Source organism: Miniopterus natalensis, chromosome 6 (assembly GCF_054644295.1).
Source record: "Miniopterus natalensis isolate mMinNat1 chromosome 6, mMinNat1.hap1, whole genome shotgun sequence".
NCBI classification, from domain to species: domain Eukaryota; kingdom Metazoa; phylum Chordata; class Mammalia; order Chiroptera; family Miniopteridae; genus Miniopterus; species Miniopterus natalensis.
In genome coordinates, this window is record NC_142086.1 from 20,612,422 (window position 1) to 20,639,645 (window position 27,224).

General features: G+C 34.9%; 1 protein-coding gene and 1 non-coding gene across 3 annotated transcripts in view; both read left to right on the forward strand.

Moving 5' to 3' along the window:
• The window catches only part of CADM2 (cell adhesion molecule 2), a 995,556-nt gene that overhangs the window by 797,581 nt on the left and 170,751 nt on the right, over positions 1-27,224 (forward strand). The gene's annotated exons all lie outside the window — the stretch shown is intronic.
• LOC148092855 (small nucleolar RNA SNORA65) lies at positions 5,062-5,188 on the forward strand. Its single transcript, XR_015714755.1, has one exon. It is a non-coding gene; the product is annotated as a small nucleolar RNA SNORA65 (small nucleolar RNA).

Below are 27,224 nucleotides of genomic sequence, written 5' to 3' on the forward strand. Positions count from 1 at the left end.
CTGCTTCTGAAACAGAAACCCATCTAGGCATTTCCAGTAGTCTTTCTCCTTTTGCCTAAAATCCATTAGGAAAAGAAACTCAGATGCAGAGAAATTCCACACGCTGACAGAGGCATAGCTCACCCTGGTGGCTTTAACAAATCGGATTTGAGGTGGAGCAAAGGGAGCAGGGGAAGGAGAGACGGATGCCTTTGTACACAGTGGGGTTTTTTTTGGTGGTGTGTTTTTTTGTCAAGTGTGTGTCAGTTATGTCTTATCATCATTCTTTGGAACTGAATGATGTGCCTTAGCAATCATTTTTGAGGGTCTATACACTTGAGGATCTCAAACTAGAGCAAAAAGCTTTCCTGAAAAATATCTAAGTGAACTCTTGACAAACAATATACTGTTTTAACTAAGAGGTGCTCTACTCTGTTGCAATTCTGCGGGCACATTACCTTAGGGGATATTTTTATCATAACACATAACTTCTGAAACTAGACTCCACTGGAAGGTAACCATTTTCATCAGAATTCACTGGCACCCTGTCTTAAGTAACGTTAGAAAATTATTTAACAGAGGTATTGTGATAAAATATTGAAGTAAGTCATCTTCATGATAGGTAATTATTCATATGTCCCCTTCCCCTTTAGTCCTTATTAGATCCAGTTCCCTGGGGTATTGTTATTGACATACATAATAATCATAAATCAGATGAAAAGACTTAGATAGGAATCAAGTCTTTTTTTTGACACCTGTATTTTATCATCACCGTCTACATATTCAATTTGAACTTCAGATGACTCTCATTACTTAACAGTGGCTGAGGAACTAGTCAATGGAGCTAAATGGCCAATGTGGGGCTATCATTGCATTACTTAATATAACTATGAGAGTTTAAACAAGGGACCTGAAGTTTATGCATCTTTATAAGGAGAGAAATAAGAATTATCTCATGGATCAAGCCTAGCCATTTGATTTGCAGTTCTGGGGTGGGGGGGATAAAAATGGGTGGCCCCTAGTTCAAAATTTATGACTAATTTCCAGTTGCAACAGCAGAGCATTAAACCAAACCACTGACAACAGAGCTTTAAGCCAAGCATGGAGCCCTTCTAAGAGCAGAGCCCTGTGCACCACAGTTTGAAATTGTGACGATGAAGTGAGCTTGTAAATTGAACATATATGGACTACTTCCTAACACATATTATGCACTCAAAAATAATTTTAACAAATGTTTTCTATGACATTATTATTTGAGGTGCTCTTGTTATATTATGTTATTCTGAAAAAGAACTTTAACTTAATAATATATATTGTTTTAAAATTTTGAAGCTATTGTAAGTAATAACAGAATGTTGCCTCTGAAAAGCCAGGTGGTCAAATGAAGGCGTTTGTCCCTAGGAGAGGTACAGAGTAGGGAGTGATGAAAGGTAGATTACAATCCAGGTATGTATGATTTTCCTTTGGAAAACCTTTGGAAGAGAGCGATATGGTCATGGGATGCTGAATTATAGGGAGATCACTTTGACCAAGATGTGGGTACAAGAGATGGAAACCCAGGTTGCTGCAGGTTCACAAAATAGGGATGTACTAGTAATTCAGCTGTGAGGAGGACCAAGATAAAGTTAGGTCTCAGAATCAATTGCAATCTTGGACTTAAATGCCACTTGCTCTCTCTGTCTTATATTATTGATTTTTTTCCTGCTTATAGCCTTCACGCTTTCCAAATAGTGACTGGTTTATTAAATATTAAAAAAATAAATAAATGTCCCACAACAACGTGTGATTTGGCTTCTCAGAGAGAGGGACTTTTATTTTTCATTGTTGCTTTATGAAAAGGGTTTAAGGGAAGAGTCATGATTCTGTTGTATTCAGTCACCAAAATACTACACTTCAGACTGCTATGCTATGGTTCAATTCGGGTGAGTGCTCACAAAGTACAGACAGGGTCATTGAGAGCTGAACCTGTGTCCAGAATAGGGCAGCCCCACAGAGCCTAATGGATAAGGCATCTGACTCCAGAATAGGACACCCACGGAGAAGGCAGACGTGCTAATAAAGCTCCAAAGAGAAAGTAAATATTCTCTGGAGAAGAGAGGAATTAACCTAGTAATTAAAATAGCAATTGAGGAAAAATTGGAAAAAAATATAATAAGCCAAAGCCTTGCAGTTAAGTTTATCAGAAATTTCACATTTTTCAATTAGAAACTTATATTGTTAATAACTCGCTCAAACACCACCCCCACCCCTGTCAGTGATTCTCAGTTTCTGCTCTGCCTCAGTATTACCTGGGGGAGATTTTAAAAATACAGATGTATAGGGCCTACCACCTGAGATACTGATTCAATTGGTTTGGAGCCTGGCTCCAGTAGTAGTAATTTAAAGATCCCCCTGGTGATTTTTATGTGCAGCCAAGATTGAATATCACGAGGTATTTAACTAAATTACTGCTTATTGGCTCTGTACAATATTTTTATATTTGTACAGTATATAAAACACCAGTCATAGATTTTTAAAAAATATTTTTGCCCACTTACAATACTAGAATTGGGGATGGGGTTGTGAAGGTGACTAAGGTGACTCAGATGGTACAAAAGTAAATAAACAGTTATTGTCTTTAAGGGATTTATAACCCACAGCTCAAAATGTAATTGAAAAGCCCTTACAGCAAATTCACTTGGGGTACCTTGTTAAAATTTCAGATGCCTTGGACTTATCCTGACCTACTGAATTAGAATCTCTTGAGGTGGGCCCCAGAACATGCGGTTTACTAGGTCCTCTCTTGAACACATGTGCATGAAAGTTTAAGAGCCATGGTCTAGGGCCACATGCCTACTCCTCACAGCTATTTTTTCTGAAGCAAATCTAACAGCAAAGATTGCAATACCCTAATTAGCATTGCTGCTCACCTGGTGACTGTAGCTCATTGTGCGCCATGGTGCCTGGAAGGATTACAAAGTTCTGCATTTATTTGTTTGTTTGTTTGCTGACTGGCTGAATCAGTCCTCTTTTTAGTTATTGAAATAGTACTATTTCCTCTCTATTTAGTTAAAGATGACTTTTCTGCATTATATGAAAATTGCTATTTTTATACACCCTGTCTCTTTTGTAATATTTATAATATTTATTCTAATGTGCTATATATTTTTCTGCTCTACACTTAGTTCTTATGAAAAGGGTTAATAATCAGTAATAAACAATAAAACCATGTGGTTATTAGTTATTCTTTGCCTCTTCTCTGGTTTAACCTTGGGAACTATCTCTTTATACTAGCCACTCTGCCACCTGTGCTGTGGAGCTCAGTAAACGCACACTGCATTTGGTATACTCACATCACGTACAAACTTCAGCTTTCTATTTAGTTGACATTAACCAAGAGGAAGGGAAGTGAGTCTGAAACAATAAGGGTGATCATATCTCAGTTCCATATGTGGTAGTCAGGGTCACTTATTTAACAATCAGAAGGGAAACATCAAAACCTTCTTTTCGTGCACTGCACATTCAGGAAAATAATGACTTTAGTTATCACCTCTTAGATTAAGTAAGTGTAAGTAGCTTTGTACTCTTTATAGATCTTATGAAATAGTTTATCCAATAAAAAAGAACAATTTTATCATTACCATTTGAGAGTTACAAGTAATTATGGGGTAGTAAAAGAGAGGTAATAAAAGATGGCATTATTCCTTGCCATCTCTCATTTCTCATAGACACGTGTTCATGGACTTAATGAAGGTTCTACTGGGAACTGTGTATTTCAACTTTCTCTTTATTTGTGTATAATATCCCATTGCATTCTATATTTTAGACTTTTTCTGTAATGACTTGAATTTTATTCCACACGTCTTCTTTCTTTGACAGCCATGTTTCCTTAGTTCAATAAATGTTATCAAGCATTCTTTGACTGTTCCTATTGCATCAACCTTAATTAGCTTTTGATTACTGTTAATTTCACAGCATTTTCCCTTTAATAAGTTGCATCAAAATGCTTTCATTTCTGTTGCAGCAAGTTTAATTAGTTTTTGAGCCTTGTTTCGTTTTTCTCTCCCATTTAAAAAATAAATGACACCCACTTTCTTTGTTTCTATGAGGATATCCATGACTTACAATTTGATGTTCTCCAGAAGCCCTCACCCAAGACTTACAAAACAAAATTGTGGCAGCTTGTAGCCTTTTTATTTGCATCAGGAATGTTCCCATGTACTTAATATTTTGCTTCTGATTATTTTTTGAAATAGTATAACTTGATTTTCAAGTTTAACTTACTTGAAGCAACTAACAGTCTCATTGGTCTGTCAATTTAATTAAAAAACTGATTAGCACTTCATGTATTCAATTATATGACAGAAAATAACTTTTCTTTTTCAGAAATGTTTGTACATTTTGTTTGATGAACCAAAATGTTACTTATAATATCCCTTAGGATAAAATAACACCCAAACTTATTTTTGTAACTGTGTATTAATGAGTTGTAATTTTTAACATGCTGGGTATATTTACTTTTTTGCAATAATATGCATTAAATTATAATAATGCATTACATATTTGTATCATATACAGTTGACCCTTGAGCAACACACATTTGAACTGCATAAGCCCATTTACACTCAGATTTTTTTTCAATAAATAATATAATTGTATTTTCTCTTCCTTATAATTTTCTTAATATTTTCATTTCTCTAGTTTACTTTATTGTAAGAATACAGTATATAATATATATAATGTACAAAGCATGTGTTAATTGACTGTTTATGTTTCAGTAAGGCTTTAAGTCAACAGGAGGCTATCAGTAGTTAAATTTGGGGAAGTCAAAAGTTATATGTTTAGCCCTAGCTGGTTTTGCTCAGTGGTTAGAGCATTGGCCCTCAGACTGAAGGGTCTTGGGTTCGATTCCAGTCAAGGGCACTTACCTCGGTTGCAGGCTCCATCCCAGGCCCAGTTGAGGAGCATTCGGGAGGCAACCAACCAATGTGCCTCTCTCACATTGAGGTTTTCTTCCCTCTCTCCCTTCTACTCTCTCTGAAAAGCAATGGGAAAAAATACCCTCAGATGAGGATTAATAAAATAGTTATATATGTTTAGCCACCTGCCACTCCACCTGGCCAGCTCTCTGTTGACTGGTGCAATCCAGTGGTGAGCTGACACTAAACCCCAGCTTAGGAAACAAGGTTCTACATATAAATGACTCTGTGCCAAAAACATGGGAACAGCCTAGAAAAAAAAGAAAAAGAAAACAATAGAAAAGAAAAAATAGAAAAAGGGGAAAAAAGTTATATGTGGATTTTCAACTGTGCCTGTAACCCCCACACTGTTTAAGGGTCAATTGTATATCAGTAAGTCTTTGACATTTACTTATGTGACTTGACATATGAACTGGGACATCTGTGGGGATTTAAAACTTTTAATTACTTCCCACTGAAAAAAATTATTAGGTAAGCGCAAAGTGTGCGTACAGAGCATATTAATATTGTATGACAACCATTCAAATACCAATGATTCTAAGTTGTTGGTAATATTCTATATTATAATCAATATTGTAATAATTGTGACAATACTATAATAATATAAAATTATTGGGTATTAATGAAAAAAGTAAATGCTCAATTAAAGAATTGATTAGATTAGATATTATGTTATTCTTAATTGATAACATAAAACTCTTCAGAGGGAAAATTGACAATAGCAAAACTAAAGATTGAGCATTACATTTAATGGCATTCATTTGGTATGTACTTAAATACATTTTCCAGGGCCAGGCTAAGAATAGTGTAACAGGAGGGTTACAGAGAAGAGAAGGGGTTACAGGTCTTATACCATATGAATACAGTATACCTTCCTTAAAAAATATAAACCCTGGCATTTGCAGGAGTTTAAAGTTTATCTAGATCTACCATCTATGATGTTTCCTTCATTCTCATATTATTTTTCCAAAGCTCATGCAAACATTGACTATTCCTGTTGGAGAAAGCTCATTACCTTCAAAGGCAGTCCATACTATCCTCAGTTCATCCTGAAATACTGTTTTTAAGCTAAAATCTGCAAGGTTGTTGCTTTCACCCTTGGGTTGTAATTCTACCCAATCAATCCATATTGATGGTAGGTGGTGTGGGGAGGGGGTACATCTTATGTCTCTAGTACATGTTGTGTAATTATGTTTCAGAATAACATGGTATTTGTTTAGATTAACAGACTTTATTCATAAATATGCCTCAATAAAGAATCTATATAGCAATAGAAATATCTACATATTAAAATACTTGTTTTATGTTTAGGCAGAGAATCAGAATCTGTCACATCCTCATTTGATTGACCTTAAAATGATTCTAATTTTGTTGATATACTTTATTAAGAAGTCCTTATAATAGTGTTAGAAAATTTTCAGGGTGTGTAGTTTGTAAAATCATAATTTCTGTCTTGTAACTAATTTTAATGTATGTTTATTTTCTATAATAAATCCTATCACACACACATTACTGGTATGTTATGCTTTTTACATGATTTTTCAAACATTTACTTGCTTTAACACATGTATTTTCCAATCTTGCAGCTGCTGCAGAGGTTAAAAAAAGTACCAAGGAAACATTCACGATGAGCCATCATGATTAGTGCCTCTGTATGTTGCTCCAGAGAAAAACAAATTAGCGCTAGAAGGAAAATCTGTTGTGGGAAGTCCCACACTGCTGGTGTAATGACCTATCCCCACAAGAGGATTGAATAGAATAGATCCATTGTAACTTCCCAAATGATCGCGGCTGGCAGCCTCTGGAGATGAGGAACAAGCGCAGAAGTGATAGAGAAAAGAAAATGCTCTGCCTGACTGCGCGTTATATCTGCCTGCTTCCCTCAACTCTTTCAGGACATGTTGCCCTCTCAGACCAGAACACCTGCTAATTTTTTCTTCCCTTCTTTTTTTTATCTTTCTGTCATAGCTTTGTGGCAAAAACCAGACTTGAATCCATGAGATCTGTCTTCTTGGATAAAATAATTTCCTGCTCATGGTCGCATAAATTCATCTCAAATCTCAGTTTCTTTTAGAAAGCGCTCCTATAGACTGGGCACCATCGCATATCTTCTTGGCCAGGTTAGGAATCGGGTGAGCCGTGTCTCTACACCCCTTCTCTGCAAACCCCACTGAGGAGCTGAGGATAATTAAAGGGTGTCACATATATTTTAATTCAAGCTTTCTTTTCTTATTGAACTCATCCTAATGTCTCCCCTTCAGTTATCAGGAGTTTGCCCTTACTGTTATCTTCTTTCAGCAGGCAGGGTTATTACTCAAAAATGATTACAGATTAATTCCTTAGGTATCAGATTCATAAACTACTAGAGACCGTATGCAAAATTACTTAGCATTAATCTCTATACCTTAAATAACAGATTAAAAATATAAAAAAAGAAATGTTATTGTGGCCATGCATTCCCATAATAACCAGTTACAGGCGCTATCCATAAGAACAAAAGATAAGTGGGTAACTGTAATTATATGCTATGAGTTCCAGTAGTTCCTAAGTACATTTGCAGAGAAAATACAACTATGATGAATGTTTAGTATCACTATGGCTTTGGAACACCGTGGCCTTTAGATACACTAGGAGAATCTTTTAAAGAATGCATTTTGGAAAAACATAAAATAATAACCAAAATATGTTGTTCTTAGATTATATTTAGATTTCATTTATAAAACTGAGAAATATTATATTTTGTTTAGATTATTACTTTTTAGCTGACATTAAGTACATGGAATCAAAATAATAGCAGAATGACTATTTTCTATTATAATCTCTTAGGATATGGTCTTTCTCATTCTCTCCTATTATTCATAAATGTAAATTTATAATGGGATATATAGAATTATTTAGTTTTTATCATGAAATGAAAGGTTAATTAGCCCTTTAAAAAATTATCCTATATTGTTTTCGTATTTAAAATAAGATACAATACAAATATTTTTAATATAAATATTTATATGAAGTTTTTTAACTGTTCCATTATCAAAGGTAATAAATATCTAGTATGACATTCTTGCATCACTTTAATAGATACGAGGAAAATGCCCTTATGCAGATAGGGGGGAAAAGTGTTAACTATCTATATGCAGGGTTATCATTAATAGACATTTAAACTGGCTTCTCTCCCAAGCCCAGCAGTGCATTTGAAGATCATCTTAATGTTCCTGGTAAACAACAGAAGCTAAAACTCCAGGAGGAACTCTAACACAAATGTGCTGTGGAACTTTCCAAAAATTAAGCCTGGGCAAGAGTTTCTATTATAAGTCTTTTCAGAAAATGGTTCAGTTGTGTGTTGGGAGGGGGGGTGTGCGGTGCATGTGTATGTATGTGTGTGTCAAGGGCAATAAATAAAAAAATAAACCTGATGTTCTTAGTTTAGGTATTAAAAGTAGCCCCCACCCCACCCACCCAGGGAGTGCAGGGTGTTGAAGGACTGGTTCTGCAGCCAGACTGAATCTAGTCCCAGCGCCACCTCTTCATCACTACAGAACTTTGGGCAGGGTTCAATGAAGATCTCTAAGCTTTAGTTTCCTCACCTCTCCAAAGAGGGTAATACTATTAATTCAAACATTCTCCATGGAGTTCTTGAGAGAAATATGTGATATTATCCAGGTTTCAGAAATCTCTGTGCCTCAAAGAACACTTTTCTCTGCTTAACCAATTATGAAGATTGCTGAATTTGTTACCCTGAAGAACAGGGTAGAGTGAGTTTGGAGTTCTCTCTGTTTCAGTGTCTTTTGGCGAATTTTAGTTATAATATTTCCTCTTTTCTAACTCCTATGAAATAAAGAGATACAGATTTTAAAAACAGAATAAAGGCCATGAACAAATAGAAAATGAATATTTGTTGCTCTAGCTTTACAGGGATTGATATAGTCACAATAAAAAATAGCTAAAATAAGGAGAGGAAGGAAAAAATAAAAGGACTGCATTGAAAATGAGTTGAAAATGAATTCAATTTTCTATTCAAACCTACTTGGAACAGTGTAAGTGAAAGACTTCCTGGAGCAAATTTTCAGTTCATTGATAATTAAAGTTTGCATTTGTTTTCTATATTTTGCTATATATATAATAGCTATTATTGAAAGCTGAACTAAAATCTATTCCTTCAATGCTGAGAGGTTCATCTAATCATTCCTGATCTTAGCAGATTTATAACATACACACCTGTGTATACTACACGTAATGAGAGGTGATAAAACAGATTTTAAGGAACAAAGTTACTTTTAAATTGCGGTCAGAAATTTGGGTGGGATATTGAGGTCTCTTCAGGGTTGGCTTGGTGGTGGTGGCTCTGAGGTTTGGCTTTCTCGTGGAATCAGGCTTTAGTGGTGACGCTCAAATTGAACTCTTTTGACTTTAGAGCCAAAGTCCTAGTTGGGCTGGGGCTGGGGCTGCCTGGGAAATAGCAAAGGAAATCACAGGCCATTCTTCCTATAGGAGAGAATCAGAGGACAACAAAGGCATTTGAATTGAAAAATTTTACTATTACTCCTGTATTACTTCAGAGCACAAAAGGTCAAACAAGTAGAGTTTTCACTAACAGAGATATTACTATATTTTTAGAAAAAATATGTATGACTAAATATTTTCTAGTCTTGCATTTTAATTTCTTTCCAAATGTTTAATTTAGAAAAGTCAACGTTCATTTACTTTATCATTCAACTAATATATAAGAAGCACCCACTATACTTTAACATGACTGACAGAGCCAAAGAGGCACAATTGGGAACAATTAGGTTTCCTGTTGTTTCAATGTTTTATATTTTTATTTTGTACATCCTGAGTTGGAAATGTCTAAAATATGTGTTGGAAGTTTAAGAGACAGGGTGTTCAGGGAATACTTTGCCAAAAAGACTGAATTTTAAGGATATAAAAGTATTTGCAATGAAGGGTAAATGAAAGTATAAATGTGAGAGTATGTGCCTACTTTTCCCTCTGGCCATTGTCACATTGAATGAGTATGAAAACAAATACAGAGCCCTACCAGGGTGAACTCAGGACTAGGGTGGGATCTGTTTGGTTAGTATGACTGTACAATTTTGTTTCCAGAGCCCAATGAGCCAGAACATGATTTGAAAGTCAGTGCATTCCATACCCCCACTGTGGTCTTCAAGGGACCTCCTGATGTCACTTAGGGAAAGAAACACATGAAAAAACCAGTAATGATGTTGATATTAACAGTATGCCAGCTTGATAATAATTTCTGCTCTGGTATATTGATATAAACATGATAAAATTTGTTCAAAATGGTGATTGTTTCTCCTATGAATAATTTTTCTCATTACATATTAGCTAATCCCTACACCCAAGGCATTATGTAGACTGGCTGGGGTAGTTAATAAAACTGAGTAGATCAAGTAGGAAAACAATTTATCTCAGAATTTTCTTCCATTATAAGTATAAATAAAGAAACAACATGGATGTTCAGTTGCATTATCAATAATTTTTATACCAGTATTTGATACATTAACTCTCATCCGCAATCTTATAGGTCAGAAGGTTAGCAGTGACTTTACAAAGATTTCATTAATTTTCTCTATTATCATATTTAAAAAATAAATCTTTGCTAGATGCATTTTATGTTTATCTTAGTTTTATGTGACATTTAAATGTTTAGCGTATAACATTTCTATAAGAAAATAATTAAAACAAAAAACAAATATAAAAAAAAAAAAAAACACCCACAAACACCTGAATTTGATTTCTCAGTGAGTTTTTTGACTTGTTTACTACAATTTTAAGGTAAATGTGTTAATGGGCTAAAACGTTTCTGGAATAGTATTATATCTTCTGTCAGTTGTTAAATTACAGAGCCTTTATTAGTACATGTTGACTTTGCCTTGAGTTCTTGACTTTTACTCATAATTAAAGTGTATAGAGAATCTTCTTTCACTATCTTTTCTAAGATTTTTAATCATTTCCCCCCAGACTGGAACCTGAATTTTAGAAATGCACATAATTGAATAACTGCAAGCAATTGTGGATAAATGTTTAAAATTTTTATTTAATGAACAACTTAATTTGCTTACTGTATGCCAGGTACTGGTCATTTTATTTAGTCGTCATGACCAACCTAGAAATGGGGTCTTTTATTAACCTATTTATAGAAAAGGAAACTAAGCCTAAGAGAATTTAAATGACTTTCCCAAATTCCCACAGTGATAGTTGGCGGAATAAAAATATGAATCTGGGCAGTCTATACTTCTCATATTCCAGTTAGTGAAAATTAACCACATGGCCCCAAAAGATGAAAGGGGACAGGGAATTATAGTGTCTGCCTTCCAGAGACAATTTTACAGAACAGGAGAAGGAACCTGCATTTCAGCAGGATGGCCAACCATCTGTGTCACAGTCATATTGCCTGACCTGAGCCAATGCTTATTTACATACAGGAAAATGCTATTAGCCGCTTCATAGATTATAGTCACTCTCAGTAGCATTATGAGAGATCAGTAAGATTGTGTTCTTGCCTAGGCCTATATTGTTCTAACAATAATGATATGCTTGACTCTCTTTGAACAAATACTGTTACCTTGGGAATTGTTATTTATACTACTGATTGCTAAATTTTTATCAATCTATTTTCTGAAGGATTTTCATCCAAAATGAATTTCTTTTTACTAAAATCAACATTCTTGTCTTGTAAAACATATCTTGAGTTTCAAAATAACCCCTTAAATACCTACAGCTTCAGAATTTGGCAACAGCCACACCTTGTTCAATAGCTTGAGTAGAATAGATAGCATACTCGATTAAAAAAAAAATACTGTTTAAACAGCTTTCTATATTTCCTAGCAGTTATCTCACCAGGAGCACCATGTTTAGAATGTCAGTCATCATGGAAAATCCACTACCATTCAGCTATTTATTTAGCACCAGGATTTCCAGACTAGGGAAATAATTTGTTTGTTGGTTTGTTTAGTTTTGTTTTTGTGGAACATTTTTGGGCTTGACTTAAATGTGTCCTGAGGTAAGATGTAACCAAATTTAGTACATACTAGACTCAAGAGAAGACAGTGAATTTATTAGATACAGGACTTCTCAGAGACTTTGCTCTCAGATGCTCTTGCGCACAGAGTGTCACCAAGAAGAGGCTTTAACGGGCAGATGTTTCAGTTCGAGTGGCACTAAATCAAGTGAACACAACTGAGCGTGTTTGAAATTCAGGATACCATCAAGAAGAATAAGGATGGCTGCATCTGTAGTAAGTAATGAAATCTTTGTGTATTTTACTGTCCATTAACTCAGTGCTTCCCAAATGTTTTCACGTCTTGGCACGGTTTTATCTTGGCAAGCTAGGGTAAATAGATTGGATGGGAGCTACAGGTCCAGAGGCTCTATCTCTGGAGTGCTGCAGGGATTATTTTCCTGTGATGATCAGCACCTGTAGAACTAGTGATGGCTCACAAAGAAACTAAGGCGAACTCTTGAACAACGTGGCTCTGTGACTGTTCTCTGTTCTGGTCTATGCGAATGCCACTTTCCTGTCATATGATGTGTCAGTCACAGTCTGCTTCACCCTAGGCCTTGTGCGTGTCTGTTGTGTTTCTGAGTTATATCGATTTGCATAAAGTTTTTACCTGTTGCATCTTCAAATGCTGAAGGTTGATTTAAAATACAAATTTTACTATGAGAAATGTCCTAGATTTTACTGCCTGTGCTTTCTTTAGGATTTTTATGGTTCAGAGTATAAGATTTATGTCTTTAATCCATTTTGAGTTTGTTCTTGTGTATAGTGTAAACAAGCGGTCTAGTTTCATTTTTTTTGCATGTATCTGCCCAGTATTCCCATCATATGTTTTTTGCCTACTTTGTCAAATATTAATTGACTATAAAGGGGTAGCTTTATTTCTGGGCTTTCTATTCTGTTCCATTGATCTGTATGTCTCTTTTTATGCCAGTACCATTCTGTTTTGATTACTATCACTTTGTAATATAGTTTGATATCAGGTAGCATGATTCCTTCAACTTTGTTCTTCTTTCTCAAGATTGCTATGGCTATTTGGTGTCTTTTGTGGTTCCATATAAATTTTTGGAGTATTTGTTCTAGTTCTGTGAAATACTCCATTAGTACATAAATGAATAAAAAAGCTGGTACATTTACACAATGGAATACTACTAGGCTGTAAAAAAGAAGGAAATCTTACCCATTGAGACAGCATGGATTGACCTGGAGAACATTATGCTAAGTGAAATAAGCCAGTCAGAGAAAGACAAGTACCATATGATTTCACTCATATGTGGAATCTAATGGACAAAATGAACGAACAAGCAAAATAGAGACGGACTCAAAGAGAGAGAGCAGGCTGACCGCTGTTGGGGTTGGGGTCTGGGTTAGGCGGGTGGAGGGATTGAACAAAAAAGAAAAAAAAAGAGAAAAAACTCATGGACACTGAAAACAGTGTGGTAATTTTGGGGTTGGGGCAGGCGGAGGAGGGCATAGTGGGGATAAATGGTGATGGACAGAACTTGACTTGGGGTGGTGAACACACAATACAGTGTACAGATGATGTGTTGTGGAATTGTGCACCTGAAACATGTATAATTTTGTTAACCAGTGTCACCCCAGTAAATTCAATAAAAAGGAAAAATAAATAAATGAAGTACAAGTTTTATTTTAGTGTCTTGAGAAAGCTTTGTGAAGGCAAAGGTTCCTTCTAATATTTTCTTCACACACATTTGGCTGTCTGCTGTGTAACACTGGGAATAAAGTATAACCACTCTGTTTTGTTAACCTCCAGCCACTGTGGTCTTTTATTGAATGCTGAGGCTTCTAGCATATTGCTGTGAAGGGAGGGGCGTTGGAAATCCTTTGGGGGAAGAGTCTTCTAATTTGATCCAGTTGAAAGTAGTACTCTCTTGCACAAAAACTTCGTATAGTGGCACTTCTAATGTAATCCTCAAATCCTTCCTTCCCTGTAAACTTTTTAATCATTTTATACCCAATATTTTATAGACCAAAATAAAACATATTGATTGTGTCTGTTTAAAATAAAATTATGGCCCAGCTGGCATGGCTCAGTGGTTGAGCATTGACCTATGAACCAGGAGATCGAGGTTTGATACTGGTCAGGGCACTTTACCCGGTTGTGGGCTGGACCCCCAGTAGGGGCCGTGCAAGTGGCAGCTAATCAATGACTCATCATTGATGTTTCTCTCTCTGTCCCTCTCTCTCACCCTGAAATCAATAAAAACATATTTTTTAAAAATAATGATAAAATAAAATAAAATGGTTTGGATTATTTGGTGAAAAAATTCATAATTGAGTGAGCTATTTCATGTTTAAATTTAGAGTCTAGGGGACAGTTGTGACATTTTACAATTGTTTCTTATGATTAATTGAAATAAGCGCAGGAAGGTGAAGATTCTTTCCAGCTGTGACTTCTCTGTTGGAGCAATCTTTTCTAAATTGCTCACAGTTGTTCTACTCTTGTCTTTTGATGTAAAATCATTTTACAAACAAGGGTGAAAGTTCAACCACTTGCCATGTTCCCAGGTAGAAAAATAATTTATGTCTCCTCTTAGAAGCCAGAATAGTTTCAGGACCAAGTCTTGTATCACTTTGTAAAATCTAAATAAAACTAAGCTCCTCTGTTATTCTAGTTATTTATTGTTTTTCTTAAATTTAATTCCCTCTGTAAGCACAACTTAATATAAATTTCCTGAAATCAGTATCCTGCTATCAAAGATTTTATCATACAGAAAAAAAAGAGCAAACTTTAAGTTAGATATCATAAACTAGGTACATATGAGCAGTTATACAAAGATATTCATACTTGACAAAATTAATATTGAAAATTAAGTCTGGAACTTCAAAACCAACCATGTATAAATCCATGTGCACTTACAATGATGTTATAATTAGCATGAACTATGTCTAATGTGAGCTGTTTAGCCAGTTAAAAACTATTTTAAAAAAGAGAAAACAAAACAAGTGATCCTGAAAGGCTGTTTTAAAATTACTTAGTTGCTCTTAGTAAAGCATATGTGTCCTGTAACCAAACTTAAATGTTCATTTCCAATGTCATCCTATTTCTACTGTCATTCAGAGCTGGTCTCTATACTTCTGGGTACCTGCTTTTATTTATTTCTTTATCCGGATTAGTTAGGTTAATCTTCCTAAAACATTTTTTTACATCATTTAAATTTTAAAAGAAAATCTCCAAAGCTGCCTCTTCCTATATTGGCACATGCTTTCTCTGAGTTGCTGTGGAAGTGAAAATTAATATTTTTACTTTAATGCCTAATTTTAAACATTGACAGTCATTTGTTCATTGAAAATATATTTATATTTATACTTATATTTATATTTATATTATTTATGCCTTTATGTACTAGGTCAATTTTTGGAACTGAGTATACAGTTGTAGACAAAAAAATAGTATTCTTTTCTTTTAACATAATTATAGTCCAGTGACAGAGAAAGGCAATAAAATCTAACCAAAACCCTCCCAAATAAAACATAAATTGTGAGAAGTGTTATTTTGACAAAGAAAGGACTGGGATGCTATGAAAAAGCAACACAAGAAAAACTGGTTTAGACCAAGGGAGAATTTGGTAAGGTCAAGGCTCTCTCAATTACATTTAATGGTCAGAAAAAAGAGTAATAGTTAAATTTGGAGCAGGGGATATAAGAGAGAATAGTAAGAACTAGACAGAGTGAAAAGAGATTTTGAAAAGAGGGTTTCTAAACTCTGTACAATTTGTTGTGTATTAGAGACGGAAAAAGGAAAAATGAAAGGTTTCTAGACTGAGCAACTTCGGTGAATGGGGGGCGAGTTGGTGAGATGATAAAGAATGGAGAACAGATGTGTGTCAGGGGTAGTGTAGGTCTAATAAATGCGGATTGCTCAGGCTGTTTAAGTTTGAGTTTCTTGTAATATATCTACATGAAAATTTCATATTGAAACGTGGGTCTAGGGGCTTGGAGCTTGTCTGCATTTCTGCAGTAGCCTTCAAAATAACTGGTCTCTCCCTCCAGCTGTAATCTTTCCGATCTCCTGTAATGGGTTAGATTTCCATTTTCTCCGTCCAGAGGTTACCAAGTGCTTACTGCAATTCTTGCTTATTAAATATTCTATTTACATGTTGATTGGCTCCTGTAACCTGTATTTTTAGAAATAAAATATTCTGCCTATTACAGCTGCAGTTCATAATAGACACTCAATAAATGTTTGTTGCGTGCTTGAATGAATTAATAGATAAGTGAATTAGAGACTTCATTGAGACATGTATGTTTATCTGTTCTGTCTCCAAAAGATGGATAGCTGGTCGCAGACAAATATCTTGTCTTAATCTCCTTCCAGATCCATAACCATGCATAACACACTAATGGACATTAAATAAATACTCATTGATTCATGGATATTTAACTGAGGTACACTGGTTCACTTGAACAATCCCAGAATCTGCCTGATAAAAAAGGCATCTAATTTGCTCTATTTTTTCATATTTTAGAGCAAATATGGAGAGTGAAAAATGTATCAACATACGGGGATAGGATGAGATTATAGTAAAATGAAGGAAATAAAAATATAGAAACAGACAATATTAAGGCATGAAGACAAAGAGGCTTATAACTTCTATGTTTATAATTGTATCTTATGACATTTTTTCAACAAATTAATCATCACCGTGATACTTTGCACATAATTTGATAGAACCAAACACATTGTATTATACTTTGTTTACAGATGATTTGCCCCACTGGAAAGCTCTCTCCTAGTAGCCCCAGCATATGGCACACACAGCAGTCAATCGATAATACATTACTGCATACTGCCAATAATGATTTATTTTCAATCTATTTTAGCAAAATTCCTGGATATAGGTAAGAAATATTTTAAAATCCAGGCTGGGCCAGTGATTTTAATTTTAAATAATATTTCTTTTTTTAAAAAAAGTCTTTCTCTGCCAGCATTGTCATTAGAACATTAGCAGTAATTAAAACCGTAAGTGGAAGTTCTAGATGACTGGGCAGCTGAAAAGAACAATTAAGCGTCATAGGCAGGAGGAATTTACATTTTCCACATAATCAGTTGTTTAGGTGTTAAAAGAGGCATTAGAGGCCAAGGGAAACAAAAACAAACAGACAAAATAAATAGAAAAGACAGAAAAAACAAGAAATATTGATAATGAATAGGATGTTTGTTTTAAATGGTTTTCATTTAATTTTTTAAAATATATACAAAAATCCAACATTAAAGACATTTCATTAAATATTATATCAAAGGCTATATTATTAAATTAGAAAATATAAGCGAGATGATTCTCTTACCCTTGTGGTTTATGAAATTGCTAGAATTTGATTAAAATGGCCTCGATATGCATGGTTACTTTCCTTTTAGTCCTCTTGTAAATATGTAATGTTCCCAAAGAGAGAGAGAGGAAAAAAGTGAATTACTTAGAAAAATATGAAATATTTCTTCAATGCAACAAAAATCAGAGACTGTACAGTGAGATTGAAAAAAATATTATTTATACAAGTATTTAAGAGAAAGTATACAGTAATTTATCTAATATTTAGATCTCTTTAATAGAAAATTTAAAAAGAAGGAAACTAATATGATAGGGAAATGCTATTGGCAATCAAAATATAATGCTTGACATTCCAGTTTTTGTTTTTTGTTTAAATATATCTTTATTGATTTCAGAGAGAGGAAAGGAGAGGGAGAGAGAGAGATAGAAACATCAATGAAGAGAGAGTCACTGATCAGCTGCCTCCTGCACGCCCCCGACTGGGGACCAAGCCCGCAACCCGGGCATGTGCCCTGACCAGAAATCGAACCCTGATCCCCTGGATCCTAGGTCAATGATCAACTGCTGAGCCACGCCGAGCCGGGCTCCAGTTTTTTAAAACAACGAAACAGTCTTTTCTGGGCTATGGCTCAAGGGCTGACTTCCCCATGACCCAGCCTTCTTTTGCATATTGAGCAACAGTGTAAATGTATGAATGTAAATATATCATTGTAGGTTCTGTAGTGATGCTGTGATGAGTGAGTCACCATTAAAAAACTTACAGCCTAGTGAAGGAGACATTCACGCATGGTCAGCTAACTGCAGAAATGCCAAGTTTCTGGGAGATAGTAGGACATAGTGTTATGTTATACATACATTTTTTTAAAACCCTGTAAAAATAAACGTCACCTGTTTATGTACCCTAGTCATTTTAGAAGTAGATAGCTGAATGTTTCTTTCAGATGCTATGTTCCACAATCACCCTGAAAGTGCTTATAAAATAATGTAAGTGTATATCACATCTCTAAGTCAAATATCCACCTATTGTCCTTGCTTTTTGGCCCCTTAGCAATATGGATACATCTTAATAACTCTCCGCATTGACTCAAAATATTCTGTTTTATGGATACACTATGTAGAATATACCATAGTATTTTGTTGTAAGAGGGAGAAATTTGCATTTTATACCCATGTGAAACTTTGTTACCAAACTCAGAATCTCTTCTTAACTTTCATGCCACCCTGAGGTGTTTTCTCCTGATTTCCAGTCTCCTAGCTTCTACCACATCCTCTCCTCCACTACCTAGAGCTACATAGTTCTGTGCAATCAGTTACCCTCCCTCCCCAATCAACTTGCCCGACAAATAAAAGGCCCTGTGGTATACAGGGAACACCCTCCCTAGAAGACAGTGAAATCACCACCTATTGCTTCTCAAGCTTGCTCTTGGGTCTCTTTCCTCAGCCCAAACTGTTCCCCAAACTAAGCTTTGAAAATACGTGCATGTTCTTTAGAGGAGTCGGAATCATATAATATGCACATTCTGTTACATGCTGCTTATATTACTCTTGTTAATTTAAAATTTCATATTAAGCCCCAGAAGGTTCTGATTCAGTGATATATAGATTTCTAACCTTTTCTTTTTGACAGAATGAGGGATTTATTTAAGAGGTATTTGGCAAAATTTGACAGCTTTTCCTTCAGTAAATACTTTAAGGATTACTTTTTTTTTTTTTTTTTTTTCATTTATAAGAAGCATTTTAATCTTAAGCAATTATATGCCACTTACAGGTTGATTAAGAGAGAGATCAGTGCAACACGTTACATTAGTTCTTGCTTATCCTTTGATCCCATACCCCTTCTTTACAATTCTTCAGTTGAAACATTTTACTTACAGTAATGGAAATTCTTTTCTCTTTGCTATGGTCTAGTGGTCATTGATAGTGAGAAAATATAAAGCTTCTGTATTTCCACTTCAGTGGACATTACAAAAGTAGTATCTTTCTTTTGCAATATAACTGTTTAGGCTACTATCCCATCAATACTTAGATTTATTTCTTTCAGAAATCTATGAAAATTTATTTTACCTCCAAATATACAGGTGATAAGCCACATAGTCTATAATTATTGTAAAGGAAAACAGTAGACATTTAGTTAACTACTCTGTGTTCTTTCATAAAAGGGTTTATGGGCTCGGGGCCAGTTTCTCTAAACTTGCTGTAAGCATAACTTCTTTAACTAAGATGATGGAACAGGTTCCCCATTGTAAAAAAGTGCCTCAATCTATATTTTACCCATTGCTTCTTTAGGAACGTCATAGAATATTTAAGATTTTTTTATCATTTGTAGTCTATATGATTAAAGTACCATCAGAAACATAATGAAGTGTTTACAGGCTTCAACATACTATGTTTAATCATGAATTGTTTGGAAATGGCAAAATGCAAGACTTGAGATGTTGATTTAGATTATATATTGAATAACACATTTATAAAAGGCTTAATTTAATTAATTAACTCTTGGAAGTCTGTAATGCAAAATGAGGAATGATCTCATTTTGTTATTTTAATTAATATTGTAAAAAATAAAAGTTTGTCTATAAATCACATTTAGGAATAATGAAAAGTCATTGGATAGGAACTTAAGCAAAACTATCCCCCCCTTGTGTGTTTAGGTGAGATGGGTAAAGCAATGGCCTGGGAAAGACCATGTAAGACATTTTCTGAAGGATGTTAAGGTCAGAGACAGGGTAAAATGCACAAGCCATGAGGCCAGGTGCCTGAGAGTCAAGAACCTGGCCAAAGTATGGTAGAAAACCCCAGGGAATCTAGGATGAAGCAGGGGAGTTTTCGAGAACACTTGCGGAAGAGTGCTCAGTGCCTACTGTATATATTTTTTTCCTTGTATAAATCCCAGGCTCACTATGTAGGTGTCTTTAGCTAATTTAAAGATAGATTGTTAAAGAGAACGCGCTGATGCTGGGAAGATGCAATCAGATCTTATAGCAGTATTCCCACAAACTTAGAGATTCAGAGTATTCTAACATTTGCTGTGTTCTATGAACTATTTGTAGGAAAAGCTCCTGGCATCATTCTTTTCTTTATTATTAAAGTATTTTAAATTTAATTAAATTTAATTTTTACCACCATCTGTAATGCAGATCAAAGAACAAACACCTTTGTTTACTGACACTTGGCACTGTCAGCCAAAACAAAACAAAACAAAAGTCTAATTTTAGTTCCCTTACTCTGGGAATTATATTAAACTTGTAAATTCATTAGAAAACTATTGTTATGTTTGTAATATTAATTCTTCCCATTCCATAAATGAACTTTTCATTCAATTCTCTTTCCATTTCCATTTAACCTACTTGTGTGTTGTATTTTGAAAACATATTCTATTCCTAAGTGCTATCTTTGTTACTACTTAGTGAATCTTTTATCTCTTATATCTTGAGCTGGTTTGGATTGTTCTATTGTGAATCTATTGACATCTGCATATCTATTATAAAGTGTAGAAACTTCATTGACCTCTATATCATTTTGAGCTCCAGTATATACTTTGCTATTTTTAAACTTAGTAGCAAATTTATTCATTCTTTCAAAAATATTTATTACATATTATGTGCTAGGCATTCTTCTGAATGAAGGAGATGTAGAAGGGTAGTGAGTCATAAAGTGGAAAGAATAATAAACTATTTAATGGTTCTACTCTTAACTTCTAGTCCTAATCATCTTACTTAGCTTTGTGTTAGCAATGGGGAAACTCACTGATGGAACATAAACATGTTTCAGCTGAAAAATTATAGTCTGGAGCCTCACCACATCTCTAACTTTAGCTTTGAGGCAGTCCAGTGTTTTTCTGACAGTGAAATCTCCTGATAAGTTGTGATAGCATATGTTTAACAGCTAATGAGAAGAACCTCTGTTCATGATATTGCAATTGGTGAAATATGTTAAAGATAGATTGTTCATTAACCCCTTGGGATTATAACTTTTGTTTATTCAATTATATTACATTTACCGCAACTTTCTTGTTATAAAATGCCATCTGAACATCCATTATCGTTCAGACATAAGCAATTTAGTTAGAATACTAATGGGCTTAAATCAGTAAAAGTTGATGGCTTTCTAAAGTAAACTAAAATTGCAGACTTACTTTTCCAAAATATATAAAGCAGTTTTGTTTGAGGCATAACAAAACAAAACAAAAAAGAATAGAACAGTATTCAACTCACATATTTCATTCACATATTTTACTTGTACACTGCCCTGAGGAAGCCCAGATGGCTGAAATGTTGGCAGGTTTCTGCACCTGCAATGATAATAAACTATTCTGTTATTACCCAGGTACGTGCTTTGAATACAGTTACACTTTCCTCTCTGCTATATGCAACTGGCAAGTCAACAGCTTATATTGTATTTTTATAGGATTGGCAAATGTGTCTTGCTGGATTTTGCTGAGTTCACCTTTAGCAGCAGGATGCCAAAGGCCACTAAAGAACCTTCATGCCGACACATTAATCATGTGCCAGAGCCTGATGTGGAGTGGATTGTTACTACTCTAACACAGAGAGAGAGAGAAAAAAGAAAACACAACTCAATGGGTTATTTGATAGGTTATTAAACGTTGATGCTCCAGATATCCCAAAGGAATGAGCTTAACTCAGTGTTAGTTATACTTTTTTAAATCTAATGCCAATGAACAAAAAGAATGTATTTGAAGGACTCGGCCAAAAAAAGCTTTCCAATTTGCACCACTTTTAATCTAAAAATAGAATATGCTAATTGTACTATATTTGAGAAGTAGAGACATAATGAAAAAGGGGTAAGCATGGCTCCCAATCCCATCTCTCTAAGGGTAGGGAAAGATTTATGTCCAGCTCCAAAGTGCTGGCAGACAGTGAATCCCAACAACTCAAATGCTGATTTCCTCTGGAAGCATCCTCACAGACAGACCCAGATAAAACGTTAGCCCGATTTCTGGGCATCCCATGGCCCGATCAAGTTGACACATGAAACTAACTTACATAAAGGGGAAACCGCAGAGATGGGTTAGGAGTCTCAGTAATGCAGGTGAGAGACGTCTGTGGCTTGAACTAGGGGGTTAGCAGAAGTGGTCAAATTCTTAATATGTAATTGGAAGTAGAGTAAAAAGCATTTGTGGATGGTTGGATGTGGGATGTGAAGAGAGGAGGTAAACATGATTTTATGATTTATGGCCAAAGCAAAGTTGGAGGGGATATAAAGTTGATGGGGAAGTTTCTGAAAGAGAAGTTTGGGGAGAAAGAGCAATAATTCTGTTTAGAACATGTTAAATTATAGATGCGTATTAAGTATTCAAGTGGAGAGGAGAAGTGGGGAGCTGTAGGTATCCCCTGGAGTTCAAGGAGTATGGAAAGGCTGCAGATATAAACTCTTGAAGAAATGTTTATATATTTTTAAACATATTACACTAGATTTTACTCATTTGATATTTGTCCATGGTGATAATAATAAGAGAATTTCAACTTTACAAATATTTATTTGTCAGGTGCGGAAATACAATGATGAATAAAAAACATGGTCTCTGCCCTTATCCGTCTTAAAATATGTTGGGATGGATAGATGATTTAGCATTTGTTATAATTTATGTTTTTCTTAATAAATGAGAATAATTTAAAGCTAATAATATAAATAAGTCAAATATAACTTCAAAGAAAATTTAATATAGCATGTCCTAGTATATTATTAAAAACACATGTTTAACTTCATTCTTTACCTCACTTTGACGCTTCTTCCATCTGTCTACTCAGCCTATTCCATGGTCACAATAATAATAATTTTATTGATTTCAGAGAGACGAAAGGAGAGAGAGAGAGAGAAACATCAATGACGAGAGAGTCATTGATCGGCTAGCCCACAACCCGGGCATGTGCCCTGACCGGGAATCAAACCCCAATCGCCTGGATCCTAGGTCTGCGCTCAACCGCTGAGCCACGCCTGGCCTGGCAATAATAATTTTCATCAATAACTAGCATGAGCAAAAAATTAACATGTAATTTATTCTCTGTCAGAGATATTTTCACTTTGATCAGAGAAACAACTCTGATCACGATCCACTGTATTTTATTCTCAAAACTTTCTTTAGCAAATGTCATCGCATGTTATTCCCATGACTTTGCTTTGCCTGTTTTATTTAGCAGTAAGAGACTAATCATTGTCCTCACAATTAGGGTACATCTTACTTTCCATGTAATTACTTCACTGCTATTTATTTCTGGGTGCTTATCAAGGAAATACAATTTTATAATTACATAACAAAAGCAGCAATGCACAGCATCTACCTAATTAGATAATTCCAAACTGTTGGCTTCTGTACATTGTACACTTTCCATAGAACACCAAAGTTGAAATCTTAAGAGAAAGTTTTTTAGCCACAGTTAATTGAATTATATTTACAAGCTTGTGCCAAGATAGTTACATTGTGGGCAACAGTAACATTAGTTTTCAAAATGACAATAATATAAAGTTATGTTATTTTTTATTTTATCTAGAATAATCATGTTAACACAATTTTTGCATCATGTAATTATTATTTTCACTTAATCTCTATAATTGTCACATATGAGTGATAATAGATTTTACCTTTATAGAAAGTAGATAGGAGTCAGTGGATAGCAAACTGCTCTTTTTAAAATTATTTTGACTATAAGATGAAATGTAAAATATATAGTTAAGACATTTAGATTAATTGGGTTTTTTTAATGAGTGAAAACCAGTTTTCTTATCTTTCTCTTCCTTTTTTCTTTTATATTTTTAATCAAGATGAAAATTTTATTTAATTATTGTATGTTGAAAACTGGGTCTTAGCTTATTGAAAGAATACATTCTATGTTGAACAAAAGAAATGAATTTCAGAAAAGCCAGAAATCAAGAATAAATTAAATTTGATGATGCCTATAATTTCTCAAATACTTTTTAATTGTGGTGAATATTTTAAAAATGCAAAATCATTCAACAAACATCAGTCCTTGCCCTATTAGCATCAGAAAAATTGTGTGATTTTGCAATCTCTGTTTCAGATTTTATAAAAGAAAATAAAGCATTACAAAAGGAAGTGCCCTGTTTTCTAATTCCCAATTGTATTATTTTCATCATCAAACAGAAATTTATTTGGTGCTTATCATTTCCCTGTGCATTTTATGTTGTTGCTGCACATATATGTATCAAGCTATATTATTTTGCATCTTTTTTTTAAAAATATATCTTTATTGATTTCAGAGAGGAAAGGAGAGGGAGAGTGAGAGATAGAAACATCAATGATGAGAGTCATTGATCAGCCGCCTCCTGCATGCCCCCTACTGGGGATCTAGCCTGCAACCCAGGCATGTGCCCTGACTGGGAATCGAACCCCAGTCGCCTGGATCCTAGCTCAACGCTCAACCGCTGAGCCACCCCTGGCCGGACAGTGGTGTTACTTTAGATTTATCTATATTAATTCAGTGCTTACAATCATATATTTTTACTGCTAGTTATTATTCCTTTATAGAAAAATACCATAAGTTATATACCAATTCTTTGTCCGTATAAATTTTACATTTGTAAATAGTATTATAAAGAATGTTCTTGTACATGTGAAAAGAATTCTGTAGCATATCTACCTGTATTTTGGAATGGCTGAGTTAAAAACTAGCAATATCTCCTGGCCAGCGTGGCTTAGCGATTGACCATTGACCTATGATCCAGGAGACCTCGGTTCAATTCCCGGTCAGGGCACATGCCCCAGTTGCGGGCTCGATCCCCAGTAGAGGTTGTGAAGGAGGCAGCTGATCAATGACTCTCATCATTGATGTTTCTCTCTCTCTCCCTCTCCCTTTCTCTCTCTGAAATCAATAAAGACATATTTTTTTTTAAAGTAACAATGTCTTTACCTTTCCTGGATATTCACCAGTTGTTCTCTATTTATACTAATGTATATATCCCTACTAGTAAAATATAAGAATCCCATGTTTCTATACCTTTGCCATTGTTTGCTTGTACTATTAAACATTCAAATTACTGTTAACCCAAAAAGTGTGAAACAGTTCATTTACATTTCTCTGAGTCTAAATGAGTTGGACAATGATTTTCTACAAATCTTGATTATTTTGGTTTTTCCCCCTCTTATCTGTTCATATTCTTTGCCTAATATTTTAAAGATTATTTTTTCTGATGTACTTGTTTTCATGTGTCGCTTATATGTTTTGACAGTATCTTATTTAATTAGTTTTTTGTCATTTATGATTTTTCTTTCAGTTTTATTGAGATATAATTGGCATACAGCTGTCACCTAATATTTTTAATTTCTCTTTGGTTAAATTGAGGTTGAATATTTTAATGTAGTCAAATGTAGCAATGGTCTCCTGTATGGCTTGTGCTTTTGTGTCTTAAGAAAGCTTTTCCCTACTTTGAAGTTATAAAGATATTTTTTCTACATCTTCTTTAGGTACCATCTACCTATAGGATGTTTAATATTTATTTGTTTATATCTAAATTATTTATGGGCACCTATTCTACATTAGGTGCTACTCTAGGCTCTTAGGATATTTCTCTGACTGTAACAAAAATAGTGCCCTTTTAAAGCTTGAATTTTATAGGGTGGAGGCAGAAAATAAAAGAAACAAGCAATTGTCTGATAATAATGTTAAAAAAGAATAACAGGGAAATGGTAGGGAAATATTGGAAATGGTGACAGGAGAAGGCCTTACTGAAGCACTGGAATTTGAATAAAGACATGGAGGGGAGAAAAGATCTAACCATTTCCAAGTAAAGACCTTTTGAGTGAGAGAGAAGGCAAAGTGGCTGCTGAATGAACAAGAGTATATAGCAAGTGTGGACAGTAGACCAAATCATTATGAGGGCCCTGAAGATTGACATAAGGCCTTCTAATGGGAGTAAAATGGGAACCACTGAAGGGTTTTGAACAAAAGAGTAACACAGACTCCGACTCATGGTTTAATAGGACCACTGATGATGCTGTGTTGAGGATAAACTGAAGGGGGAAGGGTAGAAACCGGAGAGGTGTTTAGTAATCCAGGTAAGATGTCAGGATGGCTTGATCCATGATGAAAGAGAAGAGGGGGTGAGAGATGGTGAATTTTGGGCATAGTTTGAGTATAAATTTGCCAGTATTTGCTGATGGATTTGATGCCTGGTGGGTGGAAAATAGAAGCATAGAAACAACTCAGAAGTTTCTTTTCCAAAGCAACTAGGTGACTGGAGTTATTAACTGAGGTGAGGAAGACTAAGGCTGCTGGCTTGTGGAGGAAATACTATCAAGAACTGTGCTTCGAACATGTTAATTCTCAGCAGCATTTTAGGCATTTAGTAGAGGTGTCAAGTCAATTGAATGTATATGTCATAAGTTCAGGAAAAGGGTCCAGTTGGAGACATAAATTTGGGATTTGTCAGCATATCAATGGCATTGAAACCATGAGACAAGATGAAATCATTCTACATGCAGATTACAGAAAAGAATAGTGAAATAAACTGAATTCCATTGAACTCCAGTATGGTATTGTCAAGTGAAAGCATTGAAGTAAAGGAGAGATGAGTAGGTTGTGGTGAATACACAAAAGTGGTCTTGGTTGCAAATGTGCCTCCAAGGACACAAAACAGTACTTGATAATACATATTCGCTGAGTAAATAAATTTTTAAAATGACCACAAAATCCAAGCTGAATACAGAAAGAAGAGGGGACATGAAGAGTGCGGCTTACAGAGAAAGTGCAGTAGATCAGTGTTTCAGTAGCGTTCTGGTTGGATTGAGGCCAGAGAGGGATGCTCTGGAGAGATGAGAGTTGTTGGTCAGAAAGTAAGAGGCATGGAAAATAGGACAGGGCTGCATTCATTGATTAAAGTAACGAACACATAGAGTGGCTGTGAGGATGAGATGTTCAGAGGGGAGGAAGTCCAGGGACCATGAGCATGCTTGGAGTCATCATCTACAGCAAAGTTAAAATCACCAGTTCCCTTCCATTC